The following is a 21,678-nucleotide window of genomic DNA, read 5'->3' as shown; positions in this document are numbered from 1 at the left end:
ATCTTGCTGGGATCCTATGACCCCAGCTGACTTCCTGCCCTTTGGGCAGGGGGCTGGACTCGATGATCTCCTGAGGTCCCTTCCAGCCCTAATGTCTATGAAAAATCTATGAAAAAACCTTGAGGTATTAGACATAGCTCATGAATGCTGCAATGGTGAGGCAGATGGAGCATCCCACAGGACCCAGAAGTGGACTAGAAGTACTTCTGGCCCACTTCTGGGTTTGCTGCCAAGCACGCTGGGGAGCCCCCCCATGCTCCTGTGGGATGCTCCATCCACCCCAACCTTTCAGCATTCATGAACCATCAGGTACCTTGACATATGTAGAAAAAATATTTAAACCTGTGTCTATGTCTGAATCACCAAATCTTTCTGAATCTCTCTGAATCAGTTTGGAGGTTCCAATTCGATTCAGAGTGATTAAAGGGTCTCCTGATTCAATTCAGAATTGGAGATTCAGCCACTGAATCAGGCCAAATCTCTGCCAAGTCAAATCAGGGACCAAAGCTTCGCACATCCCTAGTATAGAGGGATGCACCCTGCAACACTATAGTGCCTGCCCGGGTGAAGCACAGTCCTGGAAGCAGGCCCAGAAGAGGGGCATCCTTGAGTGCAGATTCTCTGGGAGATGTTGCATGGTGCACCACCTAACCCCACATGCTGAAAGAAAGTGTTCAGCGCTCTGCCCACTGCAACTTCTGTGCTATTTTGGGTTGAATACTTGATTTGTTGTAGTTTATACAATTCTACAGGGTCACAGCCACACCTCCTGAAGCTGTCCCTGTCACCAGGCCTCAACACAGGAGAGAAGCACCCCTTCACCACATCAGCAGCATCATCCCAACTGATCCAAAGCACCTGAGTGGAAAGAGGTGGGAGAAGCCCCACAGAAGATGAACTAGCAGCGTCACCTGGGGTCACAGGGGAACTACTGAACATGACCTCCGGAGGTAAATTACACTGAACAACAAGTTATAGCAGGCAAGTAGATCCTGGTGTGACATAGCCAAGTAGGCGAAACATACCCAACAATTGATGCAGTGGTCGTGAGCCTGTCACACATGCATATGAGCTAGCCAAGTGAAATGCATGAGGGCAGCACTGTTGGAAAACTTTGCTCCAGGGGAATTAGGTTGATGGCCTTACAAGCATAGGAATCACAGATTCATAAAAAACTGCAGCTGGAAAGGACCTCAGGAAGTTATCTAATTCAACTGCCAGGTATCCCTATTTGAACTAACCCATACAAGTGCTCATCTCACATATTTCTAAAAGCACACAATCAATCCTCTTACACAACTACAAGGCACAGTGCTTTAAATGATCAAAATCACCCTAGCTTGTCACAGGTAAGGCAGGGGGATGAGGCTGTCAGTGTCCTGCCACCACAAGTGCTGTTAAAATTAACTCAGGAGATCCAAAGAGCCCATTGTGTGTCATCCCCTCCCCATCCCCAGGTGCATAGGAAGTCAAAAATCCCTACACTACAAACCAATCTGAATGTGGGGGGAAATTCTTCAAGATCCCAAATGAGGCAATTGGCCTGACTCGGAGCAGTCTGACTGGCCTCTAACCTGGAGTGTCTGTATTTTAGTTCCAGCAGGCATTTTGGCCCACCCTAGTCAAAACCCTCAACCTTGGCTGAAGCCAACACCTAATGCTTCTGAAGAAGGCAAAAAAAATACTGATACCTGTAGCAGCAGCAGCAGAAAAACCTCCAGTCCCAGTCCATGTGGCAAACAGTGAAGTTTAGAATCACAGGAAAAACCAAATGCACTACATTCAGTTCTACAACCTGGAGACAGCAAGTATAACTCCACATATCACACACTCTTACCAGAGAGCCAGAACTCTGATTCATGTATCTCCTCCATAACCTGATCCCAGATCCTTTAATCTTGTGAAGTTCTGCTACATTTTCCTGCTGCTGAGCACAGGGGGGCAGGCAGCAAAATCCTTGACAATGGCTACCCAACCTCTTCATGAAAACCTCGAAGGATGGAGATTCCACAACCTTCTTCTACTGCCTCACTTTTCTAACAGTGAAGAAGTCTTTTCCTGGTATCTAATCTAGACCTGCAGCTTCAAGCCAGCATGTGATCTGCTCTCTGTAAAAATGGAAAGAAAGGTGTTCTCCCTCCTGTTTATGACAATTCTTCATGTATTTTAAGACTGCTATCATGTCCTCACCTAATCTCCTTTTTCACAGGCAGTAATATGCTTATTTCTTTTTTTCTCACCCTGTAAGGATTGCCATCCAAGCCCTGTATCATTTTGTTGCCTGTTTCTGAACCCTCTCTAATTGCTCCCTGGCCTTTTTTAAATGTGGAGTCCCAAACTGCACACAATACTCTAGATGAGGCATAATCAGTGCCAAGTAAAGAGGTGCTATCATCTCCATCATCTTACACCAAATGCTTCTATTAATGCAGCTCAAAACTGTGTTAGCCTTTTTTGCAGATATGTCACACTGCAGACTCATATTGAGTCTGTGATTTAAGACTCTGAGGTCCTCCTCCACAGTGCTGCCATCCAGCCAGTTATCACCCATTTTGTATTTGTGTTTTTTATTATTCTTCTGAGGCATACCATCTTGTATTTATCAGCATTAAATTCCATCCTACTTGTTCCAGCCCAGGTTGTCAGTATATCAAATTCCTTTTGAAGTCTACTTCTGTCCGTCAGTGTGTTCATCATCTAAATTAATGTATCATTTAGAAAATGTATGCCCTTTATTTGTACAAATCACAACCCGAATCCTAATTTATAAAGGAATAAACAAGAAAATAGGTAGCCAGCTTGCTCACGAAAACTACCTATGTAAATATAGTACATGTTAGGAATTTCTATTTTGGGGTGCATCTGAGATAAGAAAATTTGAATTACTGAAAATTGGTGCTTGCAGCTGGTAGCTGAGAACTGAAAGGGCATGAGGATAAAGAATCCTGTTCCTGTACTGCTGATGTTGTTTGCCAGCTGATTTTGGAGATGACAGCTCTCCATGATATCATGAAGATGTCTGTCTGGAAGTGATAGGATGAGTAGGAGAATCTCTTCTGAGAACAGGAAGAGGGATGAGTTAACCTAAAACGATGAAGTTTACAGTGACGCTAGTACCTTTGATCTTTTCCAAAGTATCATGCTTCTCAACTGGGGTTTTGCAGCACACCATGCTGCCACAAGACCCTTTCAAAGGTGCCATGGCACTAGTGCTGCTGCCATCACCATATGAACAAGATGGAACTTCCCTGGGTAGCAAGCAGAAAAGCCTGTTTCTGCTGCAGCTGCTTTGTGGTCTGACCTCTCATACTCCCCTTCAAAAGAGGCAAGCTAGATAGTTCCACCTGATGGTGATGCAGTGCAGCAGCCTAGAGTCACACAGAAAACATGAACTGCAATGCTGCCATCTGGAACTGTTCTGTGCCACATGTTCCAGGAGAAAGGGCGGAGGCAAAAGTCGGTCTTCCTGCTTTCACTGGCTTTATCTGATAGGCAGGCAGGAGGACTTTCTTTTGCCATAATCACTCCCTGATCAGGCTCTGCATGAGGTGTACAGAGCATGTTCACTCGATGCAGTGGCAGTGGCATCACCCCAGAACAACTGAGGTAAGCTAAGGCAGTACAGTAGTGGTTCTGAACTGGCACACTGCTAAATTCAGAAATGTTATGGAGGGGTGCATTAGGTCTAAAAAAACTGAGAAGCACCAGTCTAGTTATTAAGGAAACCACTACCTTCAGAAAAGGAAGCCTAGAGAGACTAGTCCAGAAGTTCCCTTCTGAAAACCACTCCACTGGCCCTAATGTGATACTAATGTCAGTGTTTCTCTCAATGACTTTTAGTGACCGTACAAACATTGGTGACCAGATTCCAGTTACTTCTTTTTTTCCAGGATACTGAAGTCATGTCGCAGGCTGTCTATGTTTTCTAAAAGAGTCAAAGCTACTCCAAAGCGGCTGCAGCTCAGGCCAGGGAAGTGAATGCAGATGTAAAGTTAAGATTCAGGAATGTATGCAATAAGGTAGCTAATAGTTTCAGTGGTGGACTTGAACTCAGTGGAGGACAGACTAAAGACGTAATCAGGGTCTGAGCTGGTAAGAAGTGCAAGAGATTTTTTTCTATGGAATGTGGAAAGTAGTAACAATGGACATAGTTATTATGGAGTAGTATTATGGACATACTCATAAAACAGAAACAATAAGGAGAGGATCATTTCTCTTTTTCATCTATTTATTAATTGGTAGCAGCAGTTCCTTGATGCAAGGATGATAGTCTACAAGTAAATAAGAAAGTTATATGAGTCTATAAATGACTGCGGAGGCTGATCCAAGATCTGAATGTTCAATCGCTGATATGGAGAATAGCTCTGGGAAGGAGTAGAGTTTGATGATGTCAGGTCACAGCTATGTCCCTTTGTCTGCCATGTATCCACCTCCATTGTGAGGCAAGTTTGCTTAAAATGATCAATGCCTTGTTGTACGTCATGAAACCACTGGGGACACTTTGGTGTTTGAGCCTCCCAGGTATTGATGTTAATATTGCATTTCTTCACCGTAGCCTTCAATGTGTCCTTGAATTTCTTGCTTTGCTCACCTGTGGAGCGGTGACCATGGGTGAGTTGGGAGTATAGGTGCTGTTTTGGGATCCAGTTATCAGGCATTCTTATGACATGTCCTGTCCAATGGAGCTGCTACCATATAAACGTATCTTCAGTAGTGGTGGTGTTTGTTTGGCATTTTTCTTCTGACCTTCCAACTGATATGGAGGATTTTCTGAAGACATAGCTTACAGTAACGTTCCAAAGATATGGGTGCAGGCACCAAAGAGGAGGTCTGCAATCTGTGCCAGAGGCAATAGGGCAAGGTGAGGGATCAGTACTGGGACAACTGAGTTCTTAAGTTGCAACAACATTTTGGGTTTCATGCTGCTTTTGATAATTGATCAATCACTGTCCATGAGGTATTCACACCCAATATAGAGCCCACCCAGTGGGCTTTCCTGTCTCAAACCCACCGTAAAAAGCAATTCACTGATGAAGCAGAAAAAAGTGCTTTGGATCCTGTGTATGAACACCTGAACAGAGAGACATAATCCCAGCACCATAGGCAGACGATCAGAGTATGAGACTGGAGGCACTAAGGACAAAATTTTACTTTCTTTTGTATGCCTAAATTGCAGTTTTCTTGCCATCTAAATAGCACTTTTGGCACTTATGCCAGGTAGCAATTCAATTTCCCCTGAACTATAGATGCATAATTGTGCATGCAGAATAAGTCTGCCCAGGTGCATCTGCATATACCTGTGTGCAAGCCCCAGAAATGCAGGGAAGGGGAGGAAAGAGAGGAAAAGGGCCTCTCTTGTTTTATCCCCAGTAGCTGAGTGGTAAGGGCACACAAGGGGAAGTAAGAGACCTAGGCTTTAAGACCTACCCTACCAAAAGAGGATTTGAATCAGCATGTCAGAGTGAAATTATATGTATTATTTAGACCAAATTAATGGCACTTAAAATGCAACTATTAATACATTAGAGCTCATGAACTTCTTTCAAGTGCCCTTTGAGCATCTCAAAGTTAGGCCACTTCAGACGAGAGTTAATTTTGGGTTGTGATACCTGGTTTGTGTTGGAGTAACTTCAGTCTGGCCTACAGAGATAAAACAACCAATTTGCAGTCTTTCAGCATCCCAGGAGGTACAACTCCCAGCTCCCTACCCCACTCACAATTGGGGTACAGCCCAGAATTCCTGACTCCCAACCATGCCTCTGGCTTGCTAGCCCTCTAGTGGCAAATGAGATCTGTGTAGGCAAGAAAAAGTATTAACTGTTAACGTGATTGCTTACAGCATGCTCTGACTTTAACACCACTTAACATTCTACAGATCAGTATGGTTTAAGTGTAACATATAACTTCACCCTCACTGACTTCCTAGCACATATCACACCTTAGTCACTATACAGGTACTTCTCCAGTGCTACTATTTCTTGCATTAAATAAAAATCTAGGGAGAGTGCAGCTTTGGGGAATGTCCTACCCCATTAGGAAGATGTTTCTAGGCTAATACCCAGACCCTGCTCCCTTCTAGGGCAGCATCCATTTAACTGAACCACATGGGACCCACAGCTTTCTTGCTTCTTCCTGGTCTCATGTCTCTCCCTCTCAGCTTCACAGAGGGCCAGCTTCAACAGGGGCCTTGGAAGGAGAACTGGATAATGCTTAACCTGTGTCATGGTGGTTAGAGCACTGTTCTAGGAACCGAGAGAGACATGGGGCCAATCACCATCTAGGTGAGAAGGACCTAGAATTCCTATGTCCAGCTTTTTGAACTACTAGGGTCATTCAGCTTCGAGGCTAAAATGTAGGAAAGTCCTCTTCCAGAGTCTAAAACTATTAGTCATGGGTTTCTAGCTAGATACGTTTTCAGGACTTAAACACAGGTGCACATCAATAACAGGCAGCTGTATACGTTCCTGGTCAGCCTTCAGCTGCAGGAGAAGTTGAATTGCTTACCTCCTACATATGCAGTTAGCCACACAAAGCACCATTTACAAAGTTAGAAAACTGCAGGGGCACCATTTCCACAGAAATGAAAACAGAGAGAAGCCAACCATGAACAATATAACTTTTATTTTTGTTTTAATCCTTTGTTTGACAAGGTGTCTCCGCAAGTTTTTGCATGGGGAGCAGCAGGGGGAACAAAATTATGCATTCCATACCAAAGTTAGCAGGACTGCATAATCAACAGTGTTAAAGGGATGGCCCTGCATACTGAGTTGTAGTAAGGCTCAAAACCCTCTATCTGACTGCTTCTTTTCTCTTGAGTGCTAAAGGAAGAAGAATGAGTTTCTCATGAGTGGAAATGAGGTAAAAATTATAAAAGTATAACTTTTAGCATTCAAATAAAGCACATGGCCATGTGTTTCTCAGACATCATTCAGCTAGTAGGCAAGCACAGCTCCCTGGTAGGCCTGTGCAAAGCAGCTAGTATTCGCTGTAGATTTGGATTCAGCCAATCTGGGGGACAGTGATTTGATTCAGTGATTCGAATCACTGTCCCGAATCAATTCAGTGGAATCTTCGAATCACCCAGGCCCATCCCCCGCCCACTCTCCCAGCCTGGCAATGGCTGCCCTGCCCACCCCAGCTCCTGGCACTTTGAAAAATAAAGGCCCAACTCACTGGGTGCTGCCAGGTGTATGTGGGGGAGCTACCCCCACTGTCCCCTGCTGCATGGGGGGCTCTGCATGAGCTCCCATATCCCCCCCGCTGTCCCAGCCCCTGTCCCCCGCCCCATGGCTGCCCCGCCTACCCCAGCAGGGTAGGTTTTTCCTTTAAGGAAAAAACAATTAGAAACCCCCCCAATCTCACCAGTTCCTGCTGGTGGGGGCCAATTCCCACTGCCCCCCACTGTGTGGGGTGCTCTGCACAAGCCCTCCAAAGCCCTAAGGCTGCTGCAGGAGCTGGTGAGTCTTGGGGTTTTTCTTGGGTATTCTCAGGGTTTTTTTCTTAAAGGGCTGGAGCTGGGGCAGGCAGGGCTGCCATGGGGGTGGCTGGGACAGCGGGGGCAGGGGGTTCATGGCAGAGTCCCCCATGCAGTGTGGAGCAGTGGGGATCACCTCCCTGCCTGGCAGCACCCAGTGATTCTGGGCTTTTTTTTAAAGCTCCAGGAACTGGGGCCAGGCAGGTCAGCCATGGAGGAGGCTTCGGGAGTGGGTGTGAGTCGGGGGATTGCTGGGGGAGTAGGCAGGGTATGAGGCCAGGCAGGGGTCCACCCATGGTCCCCTCCCCCCTCCTCCAGCGCTGCCTCCCCTGCCCTCTACTTACTGGCTCCAAGGCTGGCTGCAGCAGGCAGGAACTTTTCAAAAGATTCAGAAAGCTTCAAATCAATTTGTACCTTTTTATTGGTCCCCTAATTCAGTTCAGATTTGGAGATTCAGCCACTGAATCAGGCCAAATCTCCTCCAAATCGAATCACCACCTGAAGCTTCAAACAGCCCTAGTATTTGTAAGTTATTTTTGTGAGAATTAGTTCCTTTATTTACTTTGTTATGTAATATAAATATCGATGGTAAGCCATGCATGAGGTCTGGTACACCCTGCTAATTAGCACTTCTTGAAGCAGAGGCAATAGACTAAATATAGAATCCTATTTCACTTTACGCACCAAAATGGCACTTACTCAGCTGCATAACTGCTGTTTTTGGCACATACACACTGTTTGCAATCCTATTCCCTGTGCAATGCGGACAAGCAAGCATTCACAGGCTACTGAGCATGCACTCTGACTGGGCAGGTACATGGCTCTGTTTGCATATAGCTCCGTTTGCATATATAGCTGTGTATAAGTCCTGAAATTGTAGCCAAGCACAAAACTGGGGTTGGGAGAGGCAAAATTGTTGAGTTACTGCACCTTACATTTGATACTGGATTAGGGGCTAGGCCAGAATCTGTTAGAGCACAGCCATCTCACCAAGCCATGCATCTTCTAACTTGTTCTCTCCTTCCTGGCTCCACATATCTCACAACCCCTCCCTAGTGGCATGCCACCTTCCTCTTGCAGGGTTGGGCCACACCCCCATCTCTGAAGGGCTGGATCAGAACCAAGCCAAGCCCCCTCTTCCCATGTGACTGTATTGGGGCTGGGCCAAGCCCCTTCCCCTACATGGCTGGTTTGGGGCTAGGCTGCTCCCCTCTGTGCAGCATGATAGGGCCCTGTTCTGCCCAACCTGGGTGCCAGATTGGGTCCACCTATTTGTTCTGGACTGTAGAGGGATTAGGCATCCCTCATCCAGCCTGAAAGCCAAAAGGGTTAACACCACTGCTGCCTTAAATGACCTCTTATTAAAATATTTATTATTTATGCTAGTACAAGTCAATTTCTTCTAACTCATTATTCTGTCAAAATGTATGACATGCACTTCACAAAAAACCTTTCAAGAAAAACCATGTTTCCCCTGTTCAGTGCTGAGTGCATTATTGTTTATATATTCATAAATACAGTACTGTATAACTCGCTCCTGTCCAAGCCCTTATGAACAAGAAGTTGTTTTTACAAATGGAAATGCCACAATGTTAAGTATCTTACCCATAAAGCATGAAAACACATGAGTTAGGATTAGAATTGAAAATGTGTTACTGAGTCATGTTCAGACTTAACCTCACTATCACCTAATCCTATGTTAATTGTGTACTGCAATCAAAGAGAAATTTGGTTAGGGTCTTCTTTGTACATATAAATGAACTACAAACTTTTCCAACTTGAACAAGTGAATACCATAGTTTTCAGAAGAAACTTACACATTTTGTTTTCAGTAGGTGTGTCTACATGAGACAATTTACTCTGAAGTAGTGTAGTTATTGGGCAGTAAGCATGTGTGTCTACATGTGCACATGCTTACTGCACAGTTAAGCTCACTAATCATGAGTAAATCTGCCACCTGCAAATGCAAATTTACTTGCGATTACTAACTGCACAGTAGCACTGGTGTAGATGCCTGACTGGGAGTTAATCTGCACCCAGTCAGCCAGCTGCCAAGGGGTAGGAGATTGTGTCCTGCCCCCAGCAGCTGCCTGCTGCCAGACTGCAGTCCAGGTAGGGACTATGTCCTCCTGCTCTGGCATCAGGGACCTCCAAGCGCGCCGCCCCTCCCCACGATTGCAATCAGGGAGCAGAATCCTTATCTCCAAACCTCTGCTTCACTATCACAGTCATGGAGCAGGGGGAGGACTGGGAGATCCAAATGTCCCAGTGCCAGCTCTGCAGTCACAGGGCCAGCACTGGGAGATTCTTAAGGATCTCCCAGCATCATCCCCACTATCACAGAGCTGGCTCCCAGCACCAGCACCATGACCCCAGAGCTAGTGCTGGGACCTCCCTGCTGGTAGGGGCAGGGGACCCTGTTCCCCACCCAGTTCCATGATCATGAAGATGAAAAGGGAACAAGCTCTCCAGTTCCCACCCTGGGATCGCAGAGCAAAAGCTGGGAACTGTGCCAGTCAGGGTCAGGTCCCAGCCCTGTACCCCGATCAGATGATTGAGGCCCTGGGCTTGGAAAGACCTGCAGGGGTGGGGCAGCTCCCAGACCCTTGCCCTGATCCACTGGTGGGATATCTAGTAGTAAGCCTGCAGCTGGGCAGAGAATCCCTCTCCTGCAGATGTTTCCAAGTTCCCTGCCTTGATCATGGAACCAGGGCTGGGGGCTCCCTGCTGCTAGGGTAGGGAGACATTGTTCCTGTCCCAGCAGCAGGCAGCCCCCCAGGGGCAGGGAGCAATGTCCCGGCCCTAGCCAGGAGATAGCGGCATGGGGGCAGGGAAAAACACCCCACCTTTGATGCACCATGCAAGCCACCTGGCCTACGATAAACAGAAGTGAGTTGTTCTGGTCTACAGTTTGTAAAAGGTTGCTGGCCCTTATCTAAGCAGCAGACCTAAATTAGACAGACACTCCAGAATTAGATGTTAATTTTAATCTCTTGATATAAATAGGGTATCATTCAGTTTCACCTTAAAGGTGAGATCCTAAGGAGTAGAATACTCCTTGCTATTCTAGGATGAAGATCTTCTGACAGTCTTAATAGGAATGGCTATAGCTTGGAATTACATGTCCATTCAGTGTGACATTGCTTCTTTTTTTTGTTGTTGCTATTTGCATTTTTCTTAGTATCTTACATTATATAATCTTTTACATTCTATACACTCTAGTACTGAAGAAATGAATCAGAATTTCATAACGTAATACACCCCCCCCCCCATGCATCCTGGACACAATGAGTTTTTTAGCCAGTGAGAAAGAACTGTTAAAACCCGGTATAAATTTCCTAATCCACCAGTGTAGGGTGTAGTAACAGAAGTTAAAATTTAGAGACACCTTAGAAAACTACAGAAGTTGGGACCTAGGAGATGATCCCTTAGTTAGAGCAGTTAGACAGAATTTAGGGTTCTGCAGAGGTTGCTTATTCCTCCATAAAGCAGTTAATTGTTTAATTCTTCTCATTCATTTATGCCTGTGTTTCCTGAGAATCAGCGATTCAGAGATAGACACAGCTTTAAATGTTTTTTCTACATACCTCGAGGCACCAGGCATGGCTCGTGAATCCTACAATGCTGGGGCAGATAGACTGTCCCACAGGAGTGCAGGGGTGTCCCTTCTGTGCTCGGTGGCAAACCAGGAAGTGGAGCAGAAGTACTTCTGGTCCACTTCCAGGCTTGCTGACGGGTGTGCTGGGGAGCTCACTGCGCTCCTGTGGGTTGCTCCATCTGCCCCACCATCTCAGCATTCACGAGCCACCTGGTACCTTGAGGTATGTAGAAAAAACATTTAAAGCTGGGTCTGTGTCCAAAACATTGAATCTTTCTGAATCTCTCCAAATAGATTAGGAGGGTTCCGATTCGATTCAGAGATATTAATGGATTTGGAGATTCGGCCACCAAATCAGATCGAATCTCCGCTGAATCGAATCAGGGACTGAAGCTTTGCACACCCCTACTTCTTTTGGATGTAAACCTATTCCTTACAAACAAAGAGAATCCTTTACTTGTTCTAATTCTATGTGGTCAATATCAATATTCAGTTTTCACTGATTCCTGTACAGCTTATGTATTGTCTGTTGTGCTTAAACCTTATTTTTAGTCACTTATACTTAGTCCAAGAAAGCACTTAGTTTAATATAATTTCTTATGCTGGCATTGAACCCTTTTTTGAAGAAGCATTTTTGATATAACATTTCCTTTTCTATATTTGTGCTATTTCTTTTTATCGGTAAAAATCTAGGTTGATATCTCTTGAACTTCTTTCAGGATCATGAAATTTAGAATTATGTTTCTCAGAACAATTTTCATTGCCTCTACTTATATAAGTGTACTGTAATAAGGTCTTATATAAGTTTTTACACACACACACACACACACACAGAGGCATATGAATATCTAAGTTAACTCATTCCTCTCTATCTCCTTGTAGGTCTTAACTTTTATACACACCCTTTTGATGGAAAACCTGCCCTCGTGCTCTTGTTTAGTCTAATGAAGTACACAGTTGACAAACAACATTAAAAATTACAGCAACAATAGTGAGCAATGATATATGAGAAATGTTATAGATGATATAATGTTATATAATAAAAAGAATTCACACTCTTCTCAATACTTCTGGTAAATTGTGTGAATTCTGCATTTTTTATGTTTCATCTGTGCTTTTTTATGTAACTGTAGAGAGATCTACCTTTTAAAAACATTTACCTTGTAACATAAAATAATGGACAAAAAACTCTTCAAGAGAGTTCCTGATTTCTGGAATATTTTTGTTTGTTAATTACATATCATATTCTAGCAGAAATGCATATTTTTGATGTGCATAAAAGAAAGGTGAATGTTTTACTTTTTCCCTAAGGCAATTAAACAGCTTTTTATAGAACCTCAGCAAGAGAAACAGCACCACTACATACTGCACAAATATAGCAACTTACAGTCTCTGCTCCCAAAATTTTATATTCTAAGCCAGTGGTGTTCAATCTCCAGCCCATGAAGCCATGTCATCCAGCCTGTGGGGCTCCCCAAGGGTCCAGAAATTTGACAGTGAAAGAGTGGTGATAATATTAATATTCACCTCCCAATGCCAAATTTATGAACCCATAGGGGGCAGTGTAGGCTAGATAATGTGGTCTTGCATGCCAGATCATGCTGGCATGTGGCCAGATCCAGGCATGCAGGACTGGTCAAGTGCATGGCCAGATCTGGGTGCACAGGGTCAGTCCAGTATGCTGGATCACATCTAAAGACGAACCCTGCATAAAATCTGGCCAGCAGTTCAACCCTATACAACACAACCAGCCCACAGGGCCAGAGGGTTTGGCACCACTGATCTTAAGGTATTGGAAGATATACATTGTATTAGTGAGGCAGACACCAGATAGCATAAGTAGGCATGTCTCCTCTGACTGAAATGCATAGGATTTAAGATGGAGTACAGATTGGGTGGGTCCCCATATGAAGGGGCATGTGATTTATGGTGCCACAAACCTCACACAAGGAACGTGAAAATGTGTACCATGCTGCAAATTTGCAGAACAGTGGCAAAGTTTGCTACTGGTAAATCCTGATGCACCAGGACACCAGCTAATACTGCTGGGGCAGCACAGCCTCCCTTACCCCTACCCAGGACAATCTGCTGCACACTGAAGCTCACGTGTAGAGGCATGCAATGGGTCACAAAACAGTGGCATAAATTTGTGCCATTGTTATTTATACCTCTACAAATGCATGTCCCTGTATGTGGAGACCCTACCATTGAATCCATTGCTACTGCTAATAAGGAAGGATTTGGTTGAGGTGCTTTGGTTGGGCTGAATACAAGCTGGCATCAGCTGCGTGCCACACAAGTTCCACCTCATTGTCATAGATGCCTTGGAAGGGGCACAGAGCTGCTGGTGATGGCACCAGCACAACCAGCAAGCTCATTTCCAAATGCAGGAAGGTGACAGGCTACTTCCAATGGGCAAGTTTCTGAGGGACAAACAGAAGGTCAGCCAGGAGATGGCCTTGCTCAGAGAGATTGGGATCAGTGTGGCCCCCTGAACAGAGTTGAGTGGGCTACCATTTCCCAGGTCTTGGTGGGCCTCAAGTCCTTCCTTGAGACCACCGAGACCCTCAGTGCTGGCGATGCCCTCCTTAGCCAGGTAATCACCATAGTGAGGGAACTTCAGGGCCAAATGGAGTTTCCAGGGGATCACTGTTCCTGATTGGGGCAAGCCACTGTCACCAGACATCCAGGCACTGGTGAGGCTGCTGAAAGTGGGCATTAGGAAATGGTTTGATCCTTTGCGGTCCAGTATGGTCCACATGCTGGCTATCATGTGTGACCTGAGGGTGAAAGGCAGTTTATGCAGCAGCCAAACCCTGAACCAGTGGACAGAGGGGAACCTGCCCTCCCCACAACCTGTCCCTCACCCCCTGATTCCTCCATTTCCATTTTCAGTGACTGGCTTTCTTGTCTGCATTGCATGCCAGCCTTTGGCTTCTTCACTATTCCTTCCATCCAGGAACAGCACACATACAGACCAGTGGAGGTGCTTCCTCATCCTGACAAAGGGTTTTTGAACCCAAAAGGATGTTAAGATATATTTCTCTAACTAGTCAAGTTTTTTTTAAATAATAGACATATAAACATAAAAACCCAACATAACCCATCACACACCACAAGTAACACATCATTTATATACCCAAAACAACATCTCTATTTCTACCATTCAATTCTCTTACAAAAATTCTCAGTTCATTAAACCATAAGTCATTTAACACCATTGGAAAATCAAGGAAAACCCCTCTCCATAAAATCAAAACACAACCGTTCACTGTCCTGGCTTTCTCTAACTAGTCACTTGGTCTACTAAAAGATACCAGATTGACCCACAGGACCTTGTATGCCAGTGCCATGGCCTTATACCAACACCTCTAGCATCTGACCAGAAGATTGCAGGGCCCTGGGCACATCTAAGCCCCAGGGCTGGGGCTGGCAGGGAGAATTCTCTAGCAGCTGCTAGAGAAGAAGCTCCTGCAGAAAAAGAAGGAAAGCCTCTAATATGTGAAAGTTTGGCTACCTGAGATGTTGCTGGTGCTACTATGCTGCTTACTAAATTATTACCTGTTGTCATTTCAAGCGGTAGACCAGACTGAGACAGTAGGGGAGGAGGAGACACCACTGGGGCACACTACTGTGTTGTGTAGAGGCCGCAGTGCCAGTGAGGGTACACCTTAACTCACACACAGTCACACAGTGAGAGCACGCCTTAACACACACACACACACACACACACACACACACACACACACACAGAGTCACACAGTGAGGGTGCAGCTTAACACACACACTGGAAAAGAAGCTCCTGCAGGAGAGGAAAGAAAGGGTCTGTCACAATCTGGCTCCCAAGATGCTGCTGGTGCTACTGTGCTAGTACTCACTAAGTTATTTTATTACCTATTGTCATTTAAAGTGGTGGGCTGGGCTGAGGGTGTATAGGAGGAGAAGGCCTCATTGGTGCACACTACTGTGTTACATAGAGGCCCCAGCACCAGTGAGGGTGTGCCATACCACACACACAAAGTCAAACACATCACAAGCTTTGCTTGTCAGCAGCCTGAGGTGCAGTTTCCAGGAAACCCCTGCATCTATATCCTTGAAACATTTCAGGCATCATGGCCTCATCAGTGGCTACCACAAGTGACATGTTTTGCTTTCAAGAATTTGAAGGTGCAGTTTCCCAGAAACTCCTGTACCTATCTCTTTGAAACATGGCAGACTTCATAGCCCCAGAAGGGGTTACCATCCCTGCAAGTTTCATCTAAATCAGGCACAAAATGGCAAAGTTATAGGCAGCTTTGTGCTTCCCCATTATACCCTATGGGTGAAACGTCAAAACAGCAAAACTGTTTGGACAAAACCAAATGGAACAGTGGTTTTGAAATGAAATGAAACTTGAAATGAAACACTGTTCTATTGAAATATTGAAATGGAAGTCAAAACAGAACGGTGCTGTTTCACACGGCCCTACTAAATATCACTATATAATAGCTAAAGAGGAGCTCCACATAATAATATCCATTAAACTCATATTACCAAAACATAGACACCATCTGAACTGGTACTTTAGAATGCCTTTTTAAGAAGGGTAAGAAGTTCAATAAAAGTTTGTAGCTACTAGTTTGAGCAACTTCAAATGTGTGGAATCTTTATTTCCACTTGTTCTATACAAAAGCCCCAAAATACATGTTTTCAGAATAAGAGATATTTTACAGTCCCCATCCATTATTTAACACTGTAATGCATGAACTATTATTTACTTCATTCTGGAAAAACATATCTCAGAGATATCTGAAACAACATTTATTCTGAGCAAAAGACTTTTGAGAGAACAGCTTCATACCAGCAGCTTAAGAGCTGCATTAACGTGGTTTTGAAGTGAACTGAATGCCAATTTAACTCATCACATAACCCTGTCCTTGAAAATATTACAAAGGACTAGATTTAATTGTATTATTGTTCTGGTGGAATAATGTGTGTCTACTTTCTCAGGGAAATGCAAATCTTTTACCCAAGCAGTGACATTACCTTTCCTTTTTTTTTTTTTTTCTTTTGAATTAATGGCCCTTTAATCAAAAGATAATGCAAGAGTGAACTCATCATCATTTCTCATTCAGCAGCATATTTTGACTAATTTTCTAGTCTAATACATAATCACTCTCAATGTAAGTTCCCACAAAATACAACTTGTAGCATACAGAAATCTGTATAATTATTAAAATGAATAAAAGTCCATTTTGTGACATATTATTAATATGCTCTTTGAGTTTCAGTTGATATTCACAATTTCATTGAAATATGCATACAGAATTTATGTCTAAGTATACATATAACTAGCGGTTAGAAAAATAACCTTGGATACATAGAAACATTAAAAAAATGTTTGCATTTTATACAAGACTTATTTATGATCTAGTCTTAATGAGGTTTGTGAAACTAAGACCTCATTGTGTTATGCTTTACTTATTATAACTATTCTCTTTGACAACACTGTCTTCAAGTTCATTAAAAAATGGAGTCAAGTAATGAAGATAATACAACTATGATATTATCTGGGGTTTGTGCTCCAATGGTCGTGATCATGGTGTTAGTATAAGGCTGATTACATACTCACAACTAACATTACACAAACAAACACAAACATTGGCTTGACAGAAATTCTGGAGCGGAGGTGTTTTCCCTAGCATTTCAGGCATTTATCAGTTTTACAGAAACACAGTTTGGTTAAGGAGAACTGAAGAAATGACAGATGATGCTTCAGCCTTTCCAGTGGAAACATACAATCCACTTCAACTAGGTGTTGGAGATGAAACCTAGCTAGGAGTCACATTGAAGAAAATAAAAGTCTGAATTATTCTTGACCAGAAATTACATTGTATCAATACTGAGAATGTTCTCCTAAGGGAAGTGGAAACACTTGGTGACAACATTTTGCTGGCCTGTTACCCATTATTGTCATCCCAATACTATATTCTGAGAAGCTGAACTTGTACAGAAATGCTTCTTTAACACATGTTAATCAAAGTTATTTAAAATGAACAAGAGATAAAGCAAAATAAAACATAATGAACTGAGGTTTCTCCCTGTTTTTGGTCTGTTAGAAAGACTTGACTTAATGGCAAATTTAGTTCTATTTCCCACACACACTTCTTCCACACTGCACTCTCTTCCACACTGGCCTTCATTAGCAGATAAAAGGGCTCCTATACACATGCAGAGAGGCTGTTCCAATGCATTATAACTATAGCGCATCAGAGCAGATTCAATTAATTGAGACAGCTGGAGCATGGTAATTACCACACTCCAGCATCCCATGTATCAGCATCCTGGCACTGAAAAATGGCAGCAGGGCATTTTAAACTAAAGCTTCTTTGATGAGCTTTATTTCAAAGATCCATTTTTCAGCACAAGGATGTTGATACACATGATGCTCTGGATGCTTTAATTAGCGTGGCTCCTGGAGCTGTGCTAATAAAGCTCCTCCCCCCACCTTCTGAAGAATGTCTGTTAATGCCCATTAATTCCTGCTAAAATTTGGAAATCCACTGTGCTATCCTTTAAAGTCCTTCCTGAAAATGTACTTCTACAATGAGAGCTACAAATTGCTACTCTTCATGCAAATGCTTGCCATTGAAACAATACATGCAAATACCCTGATTCTTCCTATTCCCTTTTTCCCGCCATTCATGTTTGTCTGTGCACTCAGTTTATTGTCACTTGACTTAATGGCTCATTGTCCTTCACACTAGTGGCGTCAATGATCGTTTCTCTTCTTTAATGCTGTTATGTTCCACTAATCAAACTAACCTTTCTTAGGGCTATTGTGTTATTTTCTAGGTGCTCCTGGTCTCTCTCCTCCTGTTTCACAGCTTCTTTAACTCTTTTCAGAATCACAGATCTACCATGGAGACCAATCTTCAGGATCAGTTAGGGTTTTGGCTTTAGGTAAGTAGGAAAAGGAAGGTGACTCAGCTGAAGATTTGGCTGTGTATGTGTTCTATGCAGCCATAACTCTGGAAAAATCTTTTTTCTTCATTTTGCCTTTCAAAATCAAGGAGGGTGTTACATGCTGGGGCATGTTGTGTGTGAGAAAGTATGGTATTTCCTACTCAGTGAGCACATCTATAGGAAATGCTACACCACGGTAGTGATGAGTTATGGTGACATAGCTTGTTGCTATGGCAACTTAGTATCAGAGGGCACTAACCATGATGTCACTGCTATGTTGTTGCAGGAATGAGTTATGTCGCTGTAAGTTGTTGCTACAGCAAGGTAGCATCTAAAAATAACCATGTGCCACTAAGACTGCACAGTACTGGTGGGTACTACACAGTCATTTACTACATGATAAAGTAAGTACTAAATGACTGTGCAGTACCAAATGTGCTGTCAGGGGCACGTGTAAATGCATCCAGTATATCATGACTTTCATTCTCAAAGCTTTGGTTTATACTAGGGCTGTGCAAAATTTCACTGCCCATTTTGTTTTGACGCTGTTTCGAGGTGTTTGCTATAGAAACAGCAAAGTCAAAATGGAACAGGAAGGCTCAAAACAGGGTCAAAACAAAACAGGGTAGGTCAAGTTTCAGTCGGGAAGCTGGGCTATGGGCTTACCTTCAATGGCTTGGCTTGCTTCCCTGCAGGGAAAGAGAAGGTATAGTAAGGGGAGGAAGGGGGAAGGAATACTCTCATTGTTGACATGTGTAGCTGGCCAGTGACTGTCACCCTTCCCTGAGGTCCCTTGCAACCCTGGTGGTCTGGGGGAGGGACAGAAAAACTGCATAAAAGGCAGCATTTTTTGAACTGCCCCTGCCTTCTGCCTTAGGTGACTTACTGAGCTGTCTGTTCTAGCAGATCACTGTCAGACCAGTAGGGCTAGCAGCACTGATTTTCTAAAGGATTCCCTGCTTGTTACGCTGGCAAGAGGGATTTCAGAATACCTTTTTCTTGTAGGTGCTTCTTTTTATTATGATATTCATTGATTTATTCATTTGAATTTTATAATTACATTGCATAGGGTTACTATAGAATTTACTCTATATAGGAATATACTATATATATTTGTTTTTATACATTCATTCTTTGCACCACAGCAACGCTACTGAATTCATATACACAGACAGATATATTTGTATCATGTTCATAAATCCCTTCACTGCATCAGACCTAGCTTGGAGTTTATATACACAGATATATTTCCATCCCATTCATATCACTGCACCAGACCTAGCTTGGAGTTTATATACACAGACAGATATATTTCTATCATGTTCATACATCTCTTCACTGCCTCAGACATACAGTTTTGACTTTATATAGGGACACAAATACTTCTATATATTTCTTGAAAAGGAAAACATGAAACACCTCATGAAGCATGGTGGAAAGGCATGTGGCCACAATGGCCAGCCTTCAGGGAGGTGTGGAAGACGGGGTAGAGGGAGAGCTGTAAGTTCCCTACCCTGCCCCCTGCCACCAAATTGAGATGCAGCCTCTTTCCTCCAGCTAAAAGGGATGAGGCTGCTACAAGCAGCAAGAAGAGGGGAGTAGTACCACTGCCACTGCCTGTGCCCGAGACTGCATCCCCTCCATGCTCAGCATCCATAAACCCCACAACCCCCAGCATAATGACAACCACAGCAGCAGTACCAGCACCAGCACAGCAGCCTACTCCACCCCTATGTCCCTTCCCATGCTGAGCCTTCCAGTGCCAGAAGAGCTGGCACTGGATCTGGATCTCAGTGCCTTAGCAAGGGAAATTCTGGGGAAGGAGGGGGAATCAGCTGAATTTCTGCTCGGCACCTCCTCTCGCTGTGCCTCTGCCTGCTGAGGAGGGGGAAAGTGCAGCAGCATCCACAGATGCACCTGCACCCAGTTGTGAGTGGGTAGTGTGGTCTGGGATCATACTGAGCTGGCAGATGATCCCACATATGCTATCTTTCTGCACTGCCAAGCCAAAACCAGCCAGGACAAGGGAATAAAACAGATGAGCACCATGGGGATGCTGATGCATCTCCACAGGCACCACCCCCTTTCGCTTGCTCCTCCTCAGCCTGGCACCTGCTGGAGTGTGCCCAGAGGAAAGGCCTGCGCTTGCTCCAAAGTCCCTGTCCCCCCAAAGCAGAGGCAGGCCACCCTGGAACAGTGGAGGAAAGGCAGACAGACAGTGGGGTGCTTTGCAAAGGTGAGCGAGCTCACCCAGAGAATTGGGGAGATACTTGCTGTCAATGGCCAGCCATTCTCCCTAGTTGAGTGGCCAGGGTTCAGGTGGTTCATGGTGCTTGTGGTCCCATCATACCAAGTGCCCACATGCACCACCTTCAGTAGGATGGTGGTGTCATCCCTGTATGAAGCATGGACAGAGTACTTGAGGGAGGAGCTGTGCAAGGCAGGTCTGCAGGAGGCCTTACACTTCACCTCGGATATCTGCAGCAGGTGGGGTGGAGACCATGCCTACCTCTCCCTTACAGGGTACTGGCATGACCAGTCAGGCCATCGGTGGGTTCTCCTTCAAGCTGAGATGATGGATGAGTCCCATACAGAAGAAGAGATGATGGTGGCCATGAACTGCTTGGTGCAGGGGTGGCTCACTGGGCAGGGAGAGCTCACCTGCGGATTCACGGGCACCAACTATGGGGCCAATATTGTCAAGGCAATCCATGATGCCAACTTTGTTGGCATCTGCTGTTTGGCACACAAGTTGCACCTTGTTGTCAGGGACACCTTGGAGGGGGACAGGGCTTCCAGTGGCAACGCTGCCACTACCAGCAAGCTCATTTCAAAATGCAGTAAGGTGGCAGGCTACTTCCACCAGAGCATCAAAGGGGCCAACATGCTGCGGGGTAAACAAAAAGAGCTGAACATCCCACAGCACAAAATCATGCAGGATGTGGAGACCTGGTGGTACTCCACATACCTGATGATCGAGAGGCTGGTGGGGCAACAGAAGGCCATCCATGAAATGGCTTTGCTCGGGGAGATTGGGATCAGTGGCCCACTGAACAGTGCTGAGTGGGATACCATCTCCCAGATCTTGGTGGTCACCAAGCCCTTCCTTGAGGCCACCAAGAGCCTCAGCACTGCTGATGCCCTCCTTAGCCCGGTGATCACTGTAGTGAGGGAACTTCAGAGCCAAATGGAGTACTTCCAGGGGATCAATGTTCCTGGCTAGGGCAGGCCGCTGTCACCAGACATGCAGGCACTGGTGAGGCAGCTGAAGAAGGACATCAGGAAATGATTGATCCCTTGTGGTCCAGTACAGTCCATGTGCTGGCCACCACGTGTGACCCAAGGGTGGAAGGCACCGTATGTGGCAGCCAAACATTGAATCAGTGGATGGAAGTCCTGGTAAAGAAAGTCAGGGAGGCAGAATTGTGGAGGCAGGGGGACATGGAACAGGGGGTTCCACTGTCCCATGCTAGCATGCAATTCACCAGCCAGTCTCCTCCTTCACCGCAGGCACTGCCAGTGTGTGCCAAAGGCATGGCTTCCACTCGGGAAGCAGCAGCGGGAAGGAGAGGAGTTAGGCACACGTGTGTCCCGCACGCACATGTGCCCCATAACTAACTTTTGACCCGAGGCAGCGGCGGCGGCGGCAGCAGCAGCAGAG

The 21,678-nt window shown here is 44.8% G+C and overlaps 1 protein-coding gene and 1 long non-coding RNA gene across 7 annotated transcripts in view; one reads left to right on the top strand and one right to left on the bottom strand.

Annotated features, from left to right (window-relative positions):
• The window catches only part of LOC109311416, a 14,249-nt gene extending 801 nt beyond the window's left edge, over window positions 1-13,448 (bottom strand). The window contains exons 1-2 of the long non-coding RNA XR_002101495.1: window positions 13,436-13,448; window positions 12,227-12,232 (exon numbers count right to left, since the gene is read on the bottom strand). This is a non-coding gene — a long non-coding RNA (uncharacterized LOC109311416). The remainder of the gene's footprint in view (window positions 1-12,226; window positions 12,233-13,435) is intronic.
• Window positions 1-21,678, top strand: part of ATP2B2 (ATPase plasma membrane Ca2+ transporting 2) — a 512,499-nt gene that overhangs the window by 297,890 nt on the left and 192,931 nt on the right. The window lies entirely within an intron of this gene.

Source organism: Crocodylus porosus, unplaced genomic scaffold (assembly GCF_001723895.1).
Source record: "Crocodylus porosus isolate Cpor-Errol unplaced genomic scaffold, CroPor_comp1, whole genome shotgun sequence".
Lineage (NCBI taxonomy): Eukaryota > Metazoa > Chordata > Crocodylia > Crocodylidae > Crocodylus > Crocodylus porosus.
Note: the sequence above shows the minus strand (reverse complement) of the source record. Positions and strands in the feature narration are given on the sequence as shown.